The sequence below is a fragment of the Ranitomeya imitator genome, chromosome 3 (genome assembly GCF_032444005.1).
Source record: "Ranitomeya imitator isolate aRanImi1 chromosome 3, aRanImi1.pri, whole genome shotgun sequence".
NCBI lineage: Eukaryota > Metazoa > Chordata > Amphibia > Anura > Dendrobatidae > Ranitomeya > Ranitomeya imitator.
In genome coordinates, this window is record NC_091284.1 from 297783514 (window position 1) to 297805944 (window position 22431).

General features: G+C 41.9%; 1 long non-coding RNA gene across 1 annotated transcript; it reads right to left on the reverse strand.

The window, feature by feature from the left end:
- Positions 1-320: 320 nt before the first annotated feature.
- On the reverse strand, positions 321-6697 carry LOC138669796 (uncharacterized). Its single transcript, XR_011319232.1, has 2 exons — positions 6185-6697; positions 321-827 (listed from the first exon to the last, which is right to left on the reverse strand). It is a non-coding gene; the product is annotated as an uncharacterized lncRNA (long non-coding RNA).
- Between the last annotated feature and the right edge of the window lie 15734 nt (positions 6698-22431).

Below are 22431 nucleotides of genomic sequence, written 5' to 3' on the forward strand. Positions count from 1 at the left end.
CAGGAGCACATCTCTCTCTCTGGGCTTTGCCCTCCCTTTATATAGAAAAGAATTATACTTTTACAGACATGCGCACAAGCGCTCATATTTCACTATCTCTTACATAAACAATCTATACCAGTCTTTATCAGTAGAAAGTTACATCATCTGGAAGGTGAATAAAGGCTGCTATTGAAAGAAGGAATGCACACATGATTACTTCCATAAAAGGAAATGTCAAGTCAGCAGAAATGTATCTTGTTGTAAGCGAGATTTCTCAGGAAGAAGACAAGATGGATTGTTTTAGTTCAGTCTGATCTCCACAATTCCCCCCTTTGACATTTTCTTTTATTTATTTTATTACCACAGGGCCAAAGACAAAGCCTTTATTTGGTATTACACATGTACATGCTTGTATTCAATAAGAGAATCAAATCTAGTATTAATTCTTCCGTTTAACTCTCGCAACCTTTTCTTTGTTTTGCAATAAGTAATGGGTACAGATCCAACAATCTGTCAGGGTTTGTGTATTGTTTAACAAGTCATGCACTAATTTTCTATGATGTTGTACGAATCTATTGTTCAAAGGGGCTAGAGAATTCAGTCTATCCCACGCCTCCGTTGAGGTTATCATTATTAACATCAATATCATGAGTTTATACTGCTTTTCTTGCAATGGCTTGCATGTATCCATGATGCCTTTCCTTCAAGCTTGACTGATGTAGGTGTTGTCAACAGGACTTGGAAGGATCCGTCAAACCTTGGTTCTAGAGCCTTTCTGGTGTGTCTTTTTACATAGACTTGATCACCTGGTTCCAACTTGTGACTTCCTTCTGTGTTGTCAGGATCTGGAAGGGAAGCAAAAACTTGTGCATGCACCTTAGTTAATTGTTTCTGAAGATTTTGCACATAAGAAGTCAATGACTCAATATTTAACACAAGTTGCTGTGGAAAATAACATCCTAAATTGGCAGTCCTGCCAAACAAAATTTCATATGGAGACAGTTTAGTCTTACCCCTTGGGGTATTGCGTATTGAGTAAAGGGCCAGTGAAAGGCATTCTGTCCAAGGCTTTCCTGTTTCAGCCATGGCTTTCTGTATTTTTAATTTTAAAGTTCCATTCATGCGTTCTACCTTACCAGAACTTTGAGGATGATACGGAGTGTGTAACTGACTTTCAACACCCAACATTTTCAGTACATTTTGAAATATTTCTCCAGTAAAATGAGTACCCCTATCTGACTCGATCACTTCAGGGAGACCGTAACGGGGTATCAGTTCGGCAACTAGCTTTACAGCAGTGTTTTTAGCTGAAGCCTTCCGAACTGGATAGGCCTCTGGCCACCCCGAGAACATGTCCACACATACCAACACATACTCATACCCATTACTTTTTGGCAGCTGGATAAAGTCTATTTGTAATCGCTGAAACGGGTAGAGAGGTCGGACGTGGTGCTTCATAGGGGTCTTTGCTGTCTGTCCGGGATTATGTGTCAGGCATATAGCGCATGCAGCACAATAGTCTCTTGCATAGTTGCCAAAACCTGGAGCCAACCAGACTTGCTTTGCCAGTAGTGTCATTGCATTTGCAGACACATGAGTAGGGTGGTGCAGTCCACCAACTACAATCGGATACCAGGCTCTAGGTAGACATATTAGTCCATTTTTCTTCCAAATTCCCGCTTGTTCTTCTGCCCCTTCCTTTTTCCACCTGTCCCTCTCCTCTTCTCCTGCATCTTCCTGTGCTTGTCTCAGTCTATCTTCAGTATTTTCTGTGGGGTTTACAGTATGAACCTGTTGTAAGGGTTTGACTGCTGCTGCTTTGGCTGCTTTATCAGCCCTATCATTTCCCCTAGATTCCCTAGTGTCGAGTCTCACATGTGCAGCTACCTTGATTACTGCTACTTCTTTTGTTTCTTGTGCAGCCTCTAAGATCTGTTTGATCAGAGAAGCATGTTTTACAGGTTGTCCTGACGCTGTCATGTAACCTCTAGCTCTCCAGATTACTCCAAAATCAAACACAATACCATGTGCATACCTAGAATCAGTGTATATATTAGCTGTCTGGTTCTCAGCTATTTTAAGAGCTTCAATCAATGCTGTTAGTTCTGCTTCTTGTGCAGACTGTTTCGGTGGAAGTGGTTCTGCTTTGAGAGTTTCAGATTCTGACACAACTGCATACCCTGTATGGAAGTTACCTGTGTCATCTGCAAACCTACTACCATCTATAAACAGCTCTAAATCTGGATTTTGAAGTGGTGTTTCGGATACATTGGGTAAGCCTACCGTTTCTTGTAAAATGAGCTCTGTACAATCATGTGTGTCTGTAGGGAAAAAATTTGTGTGTGTATCAGTGTCCTTATTCCCCCCTTCAGACTCGAGAGGTAGCAGTGTAGCTATATTGAGAGTCTGAAGCCTAGCAAATGTGATAGTAGAGGGGAGCAGCAAAGAACACTGAAGCCGCAAATGTCTGGCCATGGAAATGTGTTTTGGTTGGACCTGGTTTAATATCCCATAAACATCATGTGTAGTTTGAACTGTGAGTGGATGCTCTAGGACAATTTCTGATGCTTTGTCCAACAATAGTGAGACAGCAACAACTACACGTACACAGGTTGGCGCTGCTCTAGCTACGGGATCTAACCTTGCTGAAAGATATGCAATTGGTCTTTGTTTCCCTGCATGCTTCTGGGTAAGAACTCCTGTAGCATGGGAATCAACTTCTGCAGCCATAAGCTGAAACGGTTTGGTGTAGTCTGGTAGCCCTAACGCTGGAGCTGAAACAAGGGCATCTTTTAATTGTTGGAACGAAATCTGACCTTCTTTTGTCAACAAATAAGGTTCACTTTTTACACAGTCATACAGTGGTTGCATTAGTTGACTTGCATGTATAATCCATTGTCTACAATGAGACACTATTCCTAAAAATGCTCGTAGCTGTTTATGATTTCTAGGCTCATTCATCTGTCTTATTGCTTCAGTTCTTTGTGGTGTAAGATGCTTTTTACCTTGAGAAATGCAATGACCTAGAAAGACCACTTTGGTCTGACAAACTTGTAGCTTTTGTCTATTCACTTTACACCCTTCTTTTTCTAAAAAACATAGTAAACTCACAGTGGACCTTTCTGCAGTTTCTAGATCTGGGCAGCAAAGTAGTAGGTCATCCACATACTGCAAAATTACTACCTGTGGTTCGGGTTCAAACCTCTGAAGGACTGTTTGTAGGGCATTTGAATAAAGAGTAGGGGAGTGTATCATTCCCTGTGGAAGGCGTGTCCACGCCAACTGTTTGCCCTTAAATGTAAATGCAAACAAATGCCAACTATCTTGGTGTAAAGGAACCGAGAAAAATGCATTTGAAAGATCTATTACAGTAAATACTTGAGAACTGGCTGGTATCTGTGATAGTAACGTATGAGGATTGGGTACAACTGGGGTGATTGGATCTAGAACTTTGTTTATTTCTCTTAAATCATGTACCATATGATATTTGGGCATAGAACTCTTATCAAGAGTTCTCTTTTTGACTGGATACAGAGGAGTGTTAGCAGGTGATTGTATCTCTACCAAAACTCCTTTCTCTTTATATCCCTCTATCTGTTTTGTAATCGCTAGTTCCTGCTGGGCACTCACAGGGTATTGTCTGAGCTGTGGGAGAACAGTTCCTGGTTGCACAGATAGTTTTACAGGAGAGATATGCAATAGTCCCACATCGGTGTCACCCTGTGCCCACAGTGTTTCTGGGACCATTGAGAGGTCTAGATCTGTGGTGTACTCTTTTTCTTCAGCATAATCCTCAAAAGCCTGAATTCTAACATATTGTTCTAATGTTTCTGCATCATCAGGGATAGTCAGTATAACTGTGCCATCTTCCCTAAAATTGATGTTAGCTTCTAATTTCTTTAGGACATCAGTTCCTAACAAACATGTTGGGGCACCTCTGGCATACAAAAATCTGGATGCAAAACATTTAGGTCCTAATGAGACCTCTAGGGGCACAGTATATGGCAGTGTTCGAATTACCCCATCATAACCCTCAGCAAAAGTTGTTTGTTCTGAAATATCTTCCGGATTCGGAAGAAAATCTTGATTCAAAATTGAGGAAGTTGCACCTGTATCTATCAAAAATGGAATCTCTCTCCCCCCCACATTCACCTGTATCATAGGTCTTCTAGCTGGTAGGGAAGTTTGTAACACATCGAGTCAATCTGAATCTGGTATGGGACCATCTATGATGGTAGATTTCTGCTGGTTGTCCGTTTGGGGAGGGTTATTTCTGGGAACAAATTTGCCTGACTTTATATCTGCCAACTTCTTCCTGCACTCTCTTTGGAAATGACCTGGCTTTTTACAGTAGTGGCAAGGAAAGTTGTGTCTCACTCTTCCTCCTGTATTAGCTTGTGCTATTCTAACAGGCTTACGATTCTCTCTCATATCCATGACTATTCCTAAACATCGTTGTTTCACAATATTTGGTTGTTCAATTGTTCTCCAATCTGGAGTAGAGGATTTAAATTTTTCTCTGATTTTCGGATCTAGCCCCTCTATTAATTGTTTTGTAAAAAGTCTCCTTACTGAAGCATCAGTCAAATCCAATCCTTCATCCCTAAAGCTATTTTCTAATTCTTGACTATATTCTTCAATACTTTGCCCAAATTTCTGCATAATCACACCCGTAGATCCCCTTTCCCTCTGTTTTTCTCTCATGAAAATTATTAATGCCTCTGTGAACTGGGTACCTGATGCTTCTGTCTGTAAGGCACCCCCTTCTGCCACTGGTCTATTGGGCTGTAGGTGTGTCAATAATTCCTGAAAAAGTCCGGGGGACATTTTCATTCTACATAATTCTTCCCCGTCCGCCCAGACCCCAGCATGAGTCTGCATGATTTGTTGTATGTATTGTGCAAATCGGATGGGATATTGAGTGGGATCAGGCGCATTATGCAGGAGGGACATACCTTCAGCAGGGGACCAAGGAAAATACTGTCGGGTCTGGTGATATCTAGTTCCCATTACCCCGTCAGCACCAGGTTCCCTAAAGGGTCTTGGTACTACCCTAACAGGGGCAAGTACAGCGCCATGTCTAGGTGTACCACAGACTAGGCAATCATTTCTCCAATCTGGATTTTGTTGTCCACAGTGTGAACATACCCATCCTCCTACCCCACCAAGATTGGGATACAAGGCTGGAAATTGTTTTCCTCCTTCTGCTCCTCCAGATGGTACAAATGATTGGGCTTTTGGATCTAGGTAAGGTGGTGGGATTATGTCACAACTTTTTCCCTTCCCCATAATCCATTTGGAAGTGTCTGGATCATACTTCCAATTCTCCTCTTTAGCTGTTTTTGAGACCTCTATCATACAGTGTATGATTTCTTCCCACCCATTGTCTTTGATAATTCCACCTCGTTCTTTACTCAGTCTTTCCCATTCAGTGCTAAACATAAGTGCTTCTGAAATTCCCAATTTTTCTCTTACCCTTCTAATCTGACTTCTGACTGTCTTCCCACATCTTTCCTGTATGATATCTGCTGCTTCCACTTGTCCTAAGACGGTTTTTGTCTGTTTATTTCCCATTTTTCTTTTTTTTTTTTTTCAATATTAGCTATTTCTACCCCAGGTGACGTTTGGACAATCACTTATCCTAGGTGATGTCTCGTTGCCTTCTCTCCTAGGGAGCTAAAATATTGAAGGGCTGATCTGCTCCATTCTTTCTAATGTGCAGAATGTACATAAGTGCTATTATGCACGCAAACAGACCCAGCAACACCATACAGATCACAAAACTTTCTGTGTCAGTTAGCATACTTGTCCCAGGCTCATGGACCCGCGTCCTGGGCTCATTCTATCAAACCTTATCCAGAAATGAAGGAGGTTAAGCACTTAAATGAGAGTCAAGCATGGGCGGAGGTCTCCCCGAAAGGACGCAACCACATGACCCAGTTAGGCTGACTTCCGTGTATAAGGCTTATACCCCAACTATTTCGGCTTATTTTTCTACGCACTTTTGCTCTTCTTTCACAACATACCACAACCTTAACACTGTTCACACACTGCCAGGGACAGGACTCATAAATCTATACAATATAGTAACCCGAGTTTTATAGGTATCTACTCACTACTAGACTAACCCAGCGTGACACGGCTCATAGAGATCTTTCGGATAATACAAGGCAGATAAAAGAGAACTAATAATGTCTCTTACCTGGCCAGGTTTTTCAGTTCATTTGCCGTCCATTATCCCAGATCTCCGTTGTCCGTATCCGCAGGTGAATCTCGAGCAAATACTCTCATCTCGGGTCCCCGTTCGGTGCGCCAAAGAAATGTTAAGTCCTTCTCAGTCCCTGGCTTACTAGAGGTAGGGATCCTGAGTAAATGACACGCAAACAAGGTATTGTGTGATCATATACAGGGGAAGCCCAGGAGCACATCTCTCTCTCTGGGCTTTGCCCTCCCTTTATATAGAAAAGAATTATACTTTTACAGACATGCGCACAAGCGCTCATATTTCACTATCTCTTACATAAACAATCTATACCAGTCTTTATCAGTAGAAAGTTACATCATCTGGAAGGTGAATAAAGGCTGCTATTGAAAGAAGGAATGCACACATGATTACTTCCATAAAAGGAAATGTCAAGTCAGCAGAAATGTATCTTGTTGTAAGCGAGATTTCTCAGGAAGAAGACAAGATGGATTGTTTTAGTTCAGTCTGATCTCCACAACTCTATACCATACACTCTATACCCTACACTCTATACCCTACACTCTATACCCTACACTCTACACTTTATACCCTACACTCTATACCATACACTTTATACCCTACACTCTATACCCTACACTCTACACTTTATACCCTACACTCTATACCATACACTCTATACCCTACACTCTATACCCTACACTATACACTCTATACCCTACACTCTACACTGTATACCATACACTCTATGCCCCACACTCTATACCCTAAACTCTACACTCTATACCCTACACTCTACACCCTAAGCTCTATACCATACACTCTATACCCTACACTCTATACCCTACACTCTATACCCTACACCCTACGCACTATACGCTACACTCTATACCCTACACTCTATACCCTACACTCAACACTCTATACCCTACACTCTACACCCTACACTCTATACCCTACACTCTATACCCTACACTCTATACCCTACACTCTACACTCTATACCCTACACTCTACACCCTACACTCTATACCCTACACTCTATACCCCACACTCTACACTCTATACCCTACACTCCACACTCTATACCCTACACTCTATACCCTACACTCTATACCCTACACTCTATACCCTACACTCTACACTCTATACCCTACACTCTACACCCTGCACTCTGTACCCTACACTCTATACCCTACACTCTATACCCTACACTCTATACCCTACACTCTACACCCTACACTCTATACCCTACACTCTACACCCCACACTCTATACCCTACACTCTATGCCCTACAATCTATACCCTACACTCTACACTCTATACCCTACACTCTATACCATACACTCTACACCCTACACTCTATACCATACACTCTATACCCTACACTCTACACTCTATACCCTACACTCTATACCCTACACTCTACACTTTATACCCTACACTCTGTACCCTACACACTATACCCTACACTCTATACCCTACACTCTATACCCTACACTCTACACCCTACACTGTATACCCTACACTCTATACCCTACACTCTAAACTCTATACCCTACACTCTACACACTATACCCTGCACTCTATAACATACACTCTATACCCTACACTCTATACACTACAATCTATACCATACACTCTACACTCTATACCCTACACTCTATACCATACACTCTACACCCTACACTCTATACCATACACTCTATACCCTACACTCTATACCCTACACTCTATACCCTACACTCTATACCCTACACTATACACTCTATACCCTACACACTACACCATACACTCTATACCCTATACCCTATACTCTATACCCTACAATCTATACCCTACACTCTATACCCTACACTCTATACCCTACACGCTATACCCTACACTCTACACTCTATACCCTACACTCTATACCCTACACTCTATACCCTACACTCTATACCCTACACTCTATACCATACACTCATTACCCTACACTCTATACCCTAAACTCTATACTCTACACTCTATTCCATACACTCTATACCCTACACTCTATACACTACACTCTACACTCTATACCCTACACTCTATAGCCTACACTCTATACCCTACACTCTATACCCTACACCCTACACTCTATACCCTACACTCTACACTTTATACCCTACACTCTATACCATACACTCCATACCCTACACTCTATATCCTACACTCTACACTTTATACCCTACACTCTATACCATACACTCTATACCCTACACTCTATACCCTACACTCTATAACCTACACTCTATACCTTACACTATACACTCTATACCCTACACTCTACACTCTACACTGTATACCATACACTCTATGCCCCACACTCTATACCCTAAACTCTACACTCTATACTCTACACTCTACACCCTAAGCTCTATACCATACACTCTATACCCTATACTCTACACTCTATACTCTACACTCTATACCCTACACTCCATACCCTACACTCTATACCCTACACTCTACACTATATACCCTACACTCTATACCATACACTCTATACCCTACACTCTATACCCTACACTCTATACCCTACACTCTATACCCTACACTCTACACTCTATACCATACACTCTATACCATACACTCTATACCCTAAACTCTGCACTCTATAACATACACTCTATACACTACACTCTATACCTTACACTCTATACCCTACACTTTACACTCTACACACTACACTCTACATTCTATACCCTACACTCTATACCCTACACTCTATACTCCACACTCTATACCCTACACTCTATACCCTACACTCTACACTCTACAGCCTACACTCTATACCCTACACTCTATACCCTACACTCTATACCCTACACCCTACACTCTATACCCTACACTCTATACCCTACACTCTACACTTTATACCCTACACTCTATACCATACACTCTATACCCTACACTCTATACCCTACACTCTATACCCTACACTCTATACCCTACACTCTACACTTTATACCCTACACTCTATACCATACACTCTATACCCTACACTCTATACCCTACACGATACACTCTATACCCTACACTCTACACTGTATACCATACACTCTATGCCCCACACTCTATACCCTAAACTCTACACTCTATACCCTACACTCTATACCCTACACCCTACACTCTATACCCTACACTCTATACCCTACACTCTACACTTTATACCCTACACTCTATACCATACACTCTATACCCTACACTCTATATCCTACACTCTACAATTTATACCCCACACTCTATACCATACACTCTATACCCTACACTCTATACCCTACACTCTATACCCTACACTCTATACCCTACACTCTATACCTTACACTATACACTCTATACCCTACACTCTACACTCTACACTGTATACCATACACTCTATGCCCCACACTCTATACCCTAAACTCTACACTCTATACTCTACACTCTACACCCTAAGCTCTATACCATACACTCTATACCCTACACTCTACACTCTATACTCTACACTCTATACCCTACACTCCATACCCTACACTCTATACCCTACACTCTACACTATATACCCTACACTCTATACCATACACTCTATACCCTACACTCTATACCCTACACTCTACACCCTACACTCTATACCCTACACTCTACACTCTATACCATACACTCTATACCCTAAACTCTACACTCTATAACATACACTCTATACACTACTCTATACCTTACACTCTATACCCTACACTTTACACTCTACACCCTACACTCTACATTCTATACCCTACACTCTATACCCTACACTCTATACTCCACACTCTATACCCTACACTCTACACTTTATACCCTACACTCTATACCATACACTCTATACCCTACACTCTATACCCTACACTCTATACCCTACACTCTATACCCTACACTCTACACTTTATACCCTACACTCTATACCATACACTCTATACTCTACACTCTATACCCTACACTATACACTCTATACCCTACACTCTACACTGTATACCATACACTCTATGCCCCACACTCTATACCCTAAACTCTACACCCTACACTCTATACCCTACACTCTACACTCTATACCATACACTCTATACCCTAAACTCTACACTCTATACCCTACACTCTACACCCTAAACTCTATACCATACACTCTATACCCTACACTCTACACTCTATACCCTACACTCTACACTCTATACCTTACACTCTATACCCTACACTCTATACCCTACACTCTACACTCTATACCCTACATTCTATCCCCTACACTCTACACTTTATACCCTACACTCTACTCTATACCCTACACTCTATACCCTACACTCTAATCCCTACACTCTAATCCCTACACTCTATACCCTACACTCTATACCCTACACTCTATACCCAACACTCTATACCCTACACTCTACACTCTATACCCTACAGTCTATACCCTACACTCTAATCCCTACACTCTACACTCTATACCCTACACTCTATACCCTACACTCTATACCCTACAATCTACACCCTACACTCTATACCCTACACTCTATACCCTACACTCTACACCCTATACCCTACACTCTATACCCTACACTCTACACTCTATACCCTACAGTCTACTCCCTACACTCTATACCCTACACTCTATACCCTACACTCTATACCCTACACTCTATACCCTACACTCTACACTCTATACCCTACACTCTATACCCTACACTCTATACCCTACACTCTACACTCTATACCCTACACTCTACACTATATACCCTACACACTATACCCTACACTCTACACCCTACACTCTACACCCTACACTCTATACCCTACACTCTGCACTCTGTACCCTACACTCTATACCCTACACTCTACACTCTATACCCTACACTCTATACCCTACACTCTATACCCTACACTCTACACTCTATACCCTACACTCTTTACCCTACACTTTATACCCTACACTCTATACCATACACTCTACACTGTATACCCTACACTCTATACCATACACTCTATACCCTACACTCTATACCATACACTCTATACCCTACACTCTATACCCTACAATCTAATCCCTACACTCTACACTCTATACCCTACACTCTATACCCTACACTCTACACTCTATACCCTACACTCTAATCCCTACACTCTACACCCTACACTCTACACCCTACACTCTATACCCTACACTCTATACCCTACACTCTACACTCTATACCCTACACTCTATACCCTACACTCTACACTCTATACCCTACACTCTATACCATACACTCTATACCCTACACTCTATACCATACACTCTATACCCTACACTCTATACCCTACACTCTACACCCTACACTCTATACCTTACACTCTATACCCTACACTCTATACCCTACACTCTAAACTCTATACCCTACACTCTACACTCTATACCCTATAACATACACTCTATACCCTACACTCTATACCCTACACTCTATACCATACACTCTACACTCTATACCCTACACTCTATACTATACACTCTACACCATACACTCTACAGCATACACTCTATACCCTACACTCTACACTCTATACCCTACACTCTATACCCTACACTCTATACACTACACTCTATACACTACACTCTATACCCTACACTCTATACCCTACACTCTATACCATACACTCTACACCCTACACTCTATACCATACTCTCTATACCCTACACTCTACACTCTATACCCTACACTCTATACCATACACTCTAAACTCTATACCTTACACTCTATACCCTACACTCTATACCGTACACTCTACACTCTATACCTTACACTCTATACCCTACACTCTATACCCTACACTCTAAACTCTATACCCTACACTCTACACTCTACACTCTATACCCTACACTCTATACCATACACTCTATACCCTACACTCTATACCCTACACTCTACACCCTACACTCTATACCCTACACTCTATACCCTACACTCTATACCCTACACTCGAAACTCTATACCCTACACTCTACACTCTACACTCTATACCCTACACTCTATAACATGCACTCTATACCCTACACTCTATACCCTACACTCTATACCCTACACTCTACACTCTATACCCTACACTCTATACCATACACTCTACACCATGCACTGTATAGCATACACTCTATACCCTACACTCTACACTCTATACCCTACACTCTATACCCTACACTCTATACCCTACACTATACACTCTATACCCTACACTCTACACTTTATACCTTACTCTCTATACCCTACACTCTATACCCTACACTCTACAACGTGCACTCTATACCCTATACTCTATACCCTACACCCTACACTCTATACCCTACACTCTATACCCTACACTCTATACCCTACACTCTATACCCTACACTCTATACCCTACACTCTACACTCTATACCCTACACTCTATAACATACACTCTATACACTACACTCTATACCTTACACTCTATACCCTACACTTTACATTCTACACCCTACACTCTACACTCTATTCCCTACACTCTATACCCTACACTCTATACCCTACACTCTATACCCTACACTCTATACCCTACACTCTACACTCTATACCCTACACTCTATACCCTACACTCTAATCCCTACACTCTAATCCCTACACTCTACACTCTATACCCTACACTCTATACCCTACACTCTATACCCTACACTCTACACCCTACACTCTACACCCTACACTCTAATCCCTACACTCTAATCCCTACACCCTACACTCTTTACCCTACACTCTATACCCTACACTCTATACCCTACACTCTATACCCTACACCCTACACTCTACACCCTACACTCTACACTCTATACCCTACACTCTATACCCTACAGTCTACACTCTATACCCTACACCCTGCACTCTGTACCCTACACTCTACACTCTTTACCCTACACTCTATACCCTACACTCTATACCCTACACTCTATACCCTACACTCTACACTCTATACCTTACACTCTATACCCTACACTCTATACCCTACACTCTAAACTCTATACACTACACTCTACACTCTATACCCTATACTCTATAACATACACTCTATACCCTACACTCTATACCCTACACTCTATACCATACACTCTACACCCTACACTCTATACCCTACAATCTAATCCCTACACTCTACACTCTATACCCTACACTCTATACCCTACACTCTACACTCTATACCCTACACTCTAATCCCTACACTCTACACCCTACACTCTACACCCTACACTCTATACCCTACACTCTATACCCTACACTCTACACTCTATACCCTACACTCTATACCCTACACTCTACACTCTATACCCTACACTCTATACCATACACTCTATACCCTACACTCTATACCATACACTCTATACCCTACACTCTATACCCTACACTCTACACCCTACACTCTATACCTTACACTCTATACCCTACACTCTATACCCTACACTCTAAACTCTATACCCTACACTCTACACTCTATACCCTATAACATACACTCTATACCCTACACTCTATACCCTACACTCTATACCATACACTCTACACTCTATACCCTACACTCTATACTATACACTCTACACCATACACTCTACAGCATACACTCTATACCCTACACTCTACACTCTATACCCTACACTCTATACCCTACACTCTATACACTACACTCTATACACTACACTCTATACCCTACACTCTATACCCTACACTCTATACCATACACTCTACACCCTACACTCTATACCATACTCTCTATACCCTACACTCTACACTCTATACCCTACACTCTATACCATACACTCTAAACTCTATACCTTACACTCTATACCCTACACTCTATACCGTACACTCTACACTCTATACCTTACACTCTATACCCTACACTCTATACCCTACACTCTAAACTCTATACCCTACACTCTACACTCTACACTCTATACCCTACACTCTATACCATACACTCTATACCCTACACTCTATACCCTACACTCTACACCCTACACTCTATACCCTACACTCTATACCCTACACTCTATACCCTACACTCGAAACTCTATACCCTACACTCTACACTCTACACTCTATACCCTACACTCTATAACATGCACTCTATACCCTACACTCTATACCCTACACTCTATACCCTACACTCTATACCCTACACTCTACACTCTATACCCTACACTCTATACCATACACTCTACACCATGCACTGTATAGCATACACTCTATACCCTACACTCTACACTCTATACCCTACACTCTATACCCTACACTCTATACCCTACACTATACACTCTATACCCTACACTCTACACTTTATACCTTACTCTCTATACCCTACACTCTATACCCTACACTCTACAACGTGCACTCTATACCCTATACTCTATACCCTACACCCTACACTCTATACCCTACACTCTATACCCTACACTCTATACCCTACACTCTATACCCTACACTCTACACTCTATACCCTACACTCTATAACATACACTCTATACACTACACTCTATACCTTACACTCTATACCCTACACTTTACATTCTACACCCTACACTCTACACTCTATTCCCTACACTCTATACCCTACACTCTATACCCTACACTCTATACCCTACACTCTATACCCTACACTCTACACTCTATACCCTACACTCTATACCCTACACTCTAATCCCTACACTCTAATCCCTACACTCTACACTCTATACCCTACACTCTATACCCTACACTCTATACCCTACACTCTACACCCTACACTCTACACCCTACACTCTAATCCCTACACTCTAATCCCTACACCCTACACTCTTTACCCTACACTCTATACCCTACACTCTATACCCTACACTCTATACCCTACACCCTACACTCTACACCCTACACTCTACACTCTATACCCTACACTCTATACCCTACAGTCTACACTCTATACCCTACACCCTGCACTCTGTACCCTACACTCTACACTCTTTACCCTACACTCTATACCCTACACTCTATACCCTACACTCTATACCCTACACTCTACACTCTATACCTTACACTCTATACCCTACACTCTATACCCTACACTCTAAACTCTATACACTACACTCTACACTCTATACCCTATACTCTATAACATACACTCTATACCCTACACTCTATACCCTACACTCTATACCATACACTCTACACCCTACACTCTATACCATACACTCTACACCATACACTCTATAGCATACACTCTATACCCTACACTATACACTCTATACCCTACACTCTATACCCTACACTATACACTCTATACCCTACACTCTACACTTTATACCCTACACTCTATACCCTACACTCTATACCCTACACTCTACAACCTGCACTCTATACCCTACACTCTATACCCTACACTCTACACTCTATAACCTACACTCTATACCCTACACTCTACACTGTATACCATACACTCTATGCCCCACACTCTATACCCTAAACTCTACACTCTATACCCTACACTCTACACCCTAAGCTCTATACCATACACTCTATACCCTACACTCTACACTCTATACCCTACACTCTATACCCTACACTCTATACCCTACACCCTACGCTCTATAAGCTACACTCTATACCCTACACTCTATACCCTACACTCTATAACCTACACTCTATACCCTACACTCTATACCCTACACTCTATACCCTACACTCTATACCCTACACTCTACACTCTATACCCTACACTCTATACCCTACACTCTATACCCTACACTCTATACCCTACACTCTACACTCTATACCATACACTCTATACCATACACTATATACACTACACTCTATACCCTAAACTCTACACTCTATACCCTACACTCTAAAACATACACTCTATACACTACACTCTATACCTTACACTCTACACCCTACACTCTACACTCTACATTCTATACCCTACACTCTATACCCTACACTCTCTACTCCACACTCTATACCCTACACTCTATACCCTACACTCTATACCCTACACTCTACACCCTACACTCTACACTCTATAGCCTACACTCTATACCCTACACTCTATACCCTACACTCTATACCCTACACTCTATACCCTACACTCTATACACTACACTCTACATTTTATACCCTACACTCTATACCATACACTCTATACCCTACACTCTACAACCTGCACTCTATACCCTACACTCTATACCCTACACTCTACACTCTATACCCTACACTCTATACCCTACACTCTATACCCTACACTCTACACTCTATACCCTACACTCTATACCCTACACTCTACACTTTATACCCTACACTCTATACCATACACTCTATACCCTACACTCCATACCCTACACTCTACACATTATACCCCACACTCTATACCATACACTCTATACCCTACACTCTACACCTTACACTCTATACCCTACATTCTATCCCCTACACTCTACACTCTATACCCTACAGTCTACACTCTACTCTATACCCTACACTCTATACCCTACACTCTACACTCTATACCCTACACGCTACACTCTACACCCTACACTCTATACCCTACACTCTATACCCTACACTCTATACCCTACACTCTAATCCCTACATTCTATACCCTACACTCTATACCATACACTCTACACCCTACACCCTACACTCTACACCCTACACTCTATACCCTATACCCTACACTCTATACCCTACACTCTATACCCTACACTCTATACCCTACACTATACACTCGATACCCTACACTCTACGCTTTATACCCTACACTCTATACCCTACACTCTATACCCTACACTCTACACCCTACACTCTACACCCTACACTCTAATGCCTACACTCTAATCCCTACACCCTACACTCTATACCCTACACTCTATACCCTACACTCTACACCCTACACTCTACACTCTACACCCTACACTCTATACCCTACACTCTATACCCTACACCCTACACTCTACACCCTACACTCTATACCCTACACTCTACACCCTACACTCTATACCCTACACTCTACACCCTGCAATCTGTACCCTACACTCTACACTCTTTACCCTACACTCTATACCCTACACTCTATACCCTACACTCTATACCCTACACTCTATACCCTACACTCTACACTCTATACCTTACACTCTATACCCTACACTCTATACCCTACACTCTAAACTCTATACCCTACACTCTACACTCTACACTCTATACCCTACACTCTATAACATACACTCTATACCCTACACTCTATACCCTACACTCTATACCATACACTCTATACCCCTACACTCTACACCCTACACTCTATAGAGTACACTCTATACCCTACACTCTAAACCCTACACTCTAATCCCTACACTCTACACTCTATACCATACACTCTATACCCTACACTCTATACCCTACACTCTATACCATACACTCTATACCATACACTCTATACCCTACACTCTATACCCTACACTCTATACCCTACACTCTACACCCTACACTCTACACCTTACACTCAATACCCTACACTCTACACCCTACACTCTAAACTCTATCCCCTAAACTCTACACCCTACACTCTATACCTTACACTCTATACCCTACACTCTATACCCTACACTCTATACCATACACTCTATACCATACACTCTACACCCTACACTCTACACCCTACACTCTATACCCTACACTCTATACCCTACACTCTACACTTTTTACCCTACACTCTATACCCTACACTCTATACCCTGCACTCTACACCATGCACTCTACACCCTGCACTCTACACCCTACACTCTATACCCTACACTCTATACCCTACACTCTACACTTTATACCCTACACTCTATACCCTACACTCTATACCCTGCACTCTACACCCTGCACTCTACACCCTGCACTCTACACCCAACACTCTATACCCTACACTCTACACCCTACACTCTACATCCTACACTCTATACCCTACACTCTACACTCTATACCCTACACTCTATAGCCTACACTCTATACCCTACACTCTATACCCTACACTCTATACCCTACACTCTACACTCTATAACCTACACTCTATACCATACACTCTATACCCTACACTCTATACCATACACTCTATACCATACACTCTATACCATAGACTCTATACCCTACACTCTATACCCTACACTCTATACCCTACACTCTATACCATACACTCTAAACTCTATACCTTACACTCTATACCCTACACTCTATACCGTACACTCTACACTCTATACCTTACACTCTATACCCTACACTCTATACCCTACACTCTAAACTCTATACCCTACACTCTACACTCTACACTCTATACCCTACACTCTATACCATACACTCTATACCCTACACTCTATACCCTACACTCTACACCCTACACTCTATACCCTACACTCTATACCCTACACTCTATACCCTACACTCGAAACTCTATACCCTACACTCTACACTCTACACTCTATACCCTACACTCTATAACATGCACTCTATACCCTACACTCTATACCCTACACTCTATACCCTACACTCTATACCCTACACTCTACACTCTATACCCTACACTCTATACCATACACTCTACACCATGCACTCTATAGCATACACTCTATACCCTACACTCTACACTCTATACCCTACACTCTATACCCTACACTCTATACCCTACACTATACACTCTATACCCTACACTCTACACTTTATACCTTACTCTCTATACCCTACACTCTATACCCTACACTCTACAACGTGCACTCTATACCCTATACTCTATACCCTACACCCTACACTCTATACCCTACACTCTATACCCTACACTCTATACCCTACACTCTATACCCTACACTCTATACCCTACACTCTACACTCTATACCCTACACTCTATAACATACACTCTATACACTACACTCTATACCTTACACTCTATACCCTACACTTTACATTCTACACCCTACACTCTACACTCTATTCCCTACACTCTATACCCTACACTCTATACCCTACACTCTATACCCTACACTCTATACCCTACACTCTACACTCTATACCCTACACTCTATACCCTACACTCTAATCCCTACACTCTAATCCCTACACTCTACACTCTATACCCTACACTCTATACCCTACACTCTATACCCTACACTCTACACCCTACACTCTACACCCTACACTCTAATCCCTACACTCTAATCCCTACACCCTACACTCTTTACCCTACACTCTATACCCTACACTCTATACCCTACACTCTATACCCTACACCCTACACTCTACACCCTACACTCTACACTCTATACCCTACACTCTATACCCTACAGTCTACACTCTATACCCTACACCCTGCACTCTGTACCCTACACTCTACACTCTTTACCCTACACTCTATACCCTACACTCTATACCCTACACTCTATACCCTACACTCTACACTCTATACCTTACACTCTATACCCTACACTCTATACCCTACACTCTAAACTCTATACACTACACTCTACACTCTATACCCTATACTCTATAACATACACTCTATACCCTACACTCTATACCCTACACTCTATACCATACACTCTACACCCTACACTCTATACCCTACAATCTAATCCCTACACTCTACACTCTATACCCTACACTCTATACCCTACACTCTACACTCTATACCCTACACTCTAATCCCTACACTCTACACCCTACACTCTACACCCTACACTCTATACCCTACACTCTATACCCTACACTCTACACTCTATACCCTACACTCTATACCCTACACTCTACACTCTATACCCTACACTCTATACCATACACTCTATACCCTACACTCTATACCATACACTCTATACCCTACACTCTATACCCTACACTCTACACCCTACACTCTATACCTTACACTCTATACCCTACACTCTATACCCTACACTCTAAACTCTATACCCTACACTCTACACTCTATACCCTATAACATACACTCTATACCCTACACTCTATACCCTACACTCTATACCATACACTCTACACTCTATACCCTACACTCTATACTATACACTCTACACCATACACTCTACAGCATACACTCTATACCCTACACTCTACACTCTATACCCTACACTCTATACCCTACACTCTATACACTACACTCTATACACTACACTCTATACCCTACACTCTATACCCTACACTCTATACCATACACTCTACACCCTACACTCTATACCATACTCTCTATACCCTACACTCTACACTCTATACCCTACACTCTATACCATACACTCTAAACTCTATACCTTACACTCTATACCCTACACTCTATACCGTACACTCTACACTCTATACCTTACACTCTATACCCTACACTCTATACCCTACACTCTAAACTCTATACCCTACACTCTACACTCTACACTCTATACCCTACACTCTATACCATACACTCTATACCCTACACTCTATACCCTACACTCTACACCCTACACTCTATACCCTACACTCTATACCCTACACTCTATACCCTACACTCGAAACTCTATACCCTACACTCTACACTCTACACTCTATACCCTACACTCTATAACATGCACTCTATACCCTACACTCTATACCCTACACTCTATACCCTACACTCTATACCCTACACTCTACACTCTATACCCTACACTCTATACCATACACTCTACACCATGCACTGTATAGCATACACTCTATACCCTACACTCTACACTCTATACCCTACACTCTATACCCTACACTCTATACCCTACACTATACACTCTATACCCTACACTCTACACTTTATACCTTACTCTCTATACCCTACACTCTATACCCTACACTCTACAACGTGCACTCTATACCCTATACTCTATACCCTACACCCTACACTCTATACCCTACACTCTATACCCTACACTCTATACCCTACACTCTATACCCTACACTCTATACCCTACACTCTACACTCTATACCCTACACTCTATAACATACACTCTATACACTACACTCTATACCTTACACTCTATACCCTACACTTTACATTCTACACCCTACACTCTACACTCTATTCCCTACACTCTATACCCTACACTCTATACCCTACACTCTATACCCTACACTCTATACCCTACACTCTACACTCTATACCCTACACTCTATACCCTACACTCTAATCCCTACACTCTAATCCCTACACTCTACACTCTATACCCTACACTCTATACCCTACACTCTATACCCTACACTCTACACCCTACACTCTACACCCTACACTCTAATCCCTACACTCTAATCCCTACACCCTACACTCTTTACCCTACACTCTATACCCTACACTCTATACCCTACACTCTATACCCTACACCCTACACTCTACACCCTACACTCTACACTCTATACCCTACACTCTATACCCTACAGTCTACACTCTATACCCTACACCCTGCACTCTGTACCCTACACTCTACACTCTTTACCCTACACTCTATACCCTACACTCTATACCCTACACTCTATACCCTACACTCTACACTCTATACCTTACACTCTATACCCTACACTCTATACCCTACACTCTAAACTCTATACACTACACTCTACACTCTATACCCTATACTCTATAACATACACTCTATACCCTACACTCTATACCCTACACTCTATACCATACACTCTACACCCTACACTCTATACCATACACTCTACACCATACACTCTATAGCATACACTCTATACCCTACACTATACACTCTATACCCTACACTCTATACCCTACACTATACACTCTATACCCTACACTCTACACTTTATACCCTACACTCTATACCCTACACTCTATACCCTACACTCTACAACCTGCACTCTATACCCTACACTCTATACCCTACACTCTACACTCTATAACCTACACTCTATACCCTACACTCTACACTGTATACCATACACTCTATGCCCCACACTCTATACCCTAAACTCTACACTCTATACCCTACACTCTACACCCTAAGCTCTATACCATACACTCTATACCCTACACTCTACACTCTATACCCTACACTCTATACCCTACACTCTATACCCTACACCCTACGCTCTATAAGCTACACTCTATACCCTACACTCTATACCCTACACTCTATAACCTACACTCTATACCCTACACTCTATACCCTACACTCTATACCCTACACTCTATACCCTACACTCTACACTCTATACCCTACACTC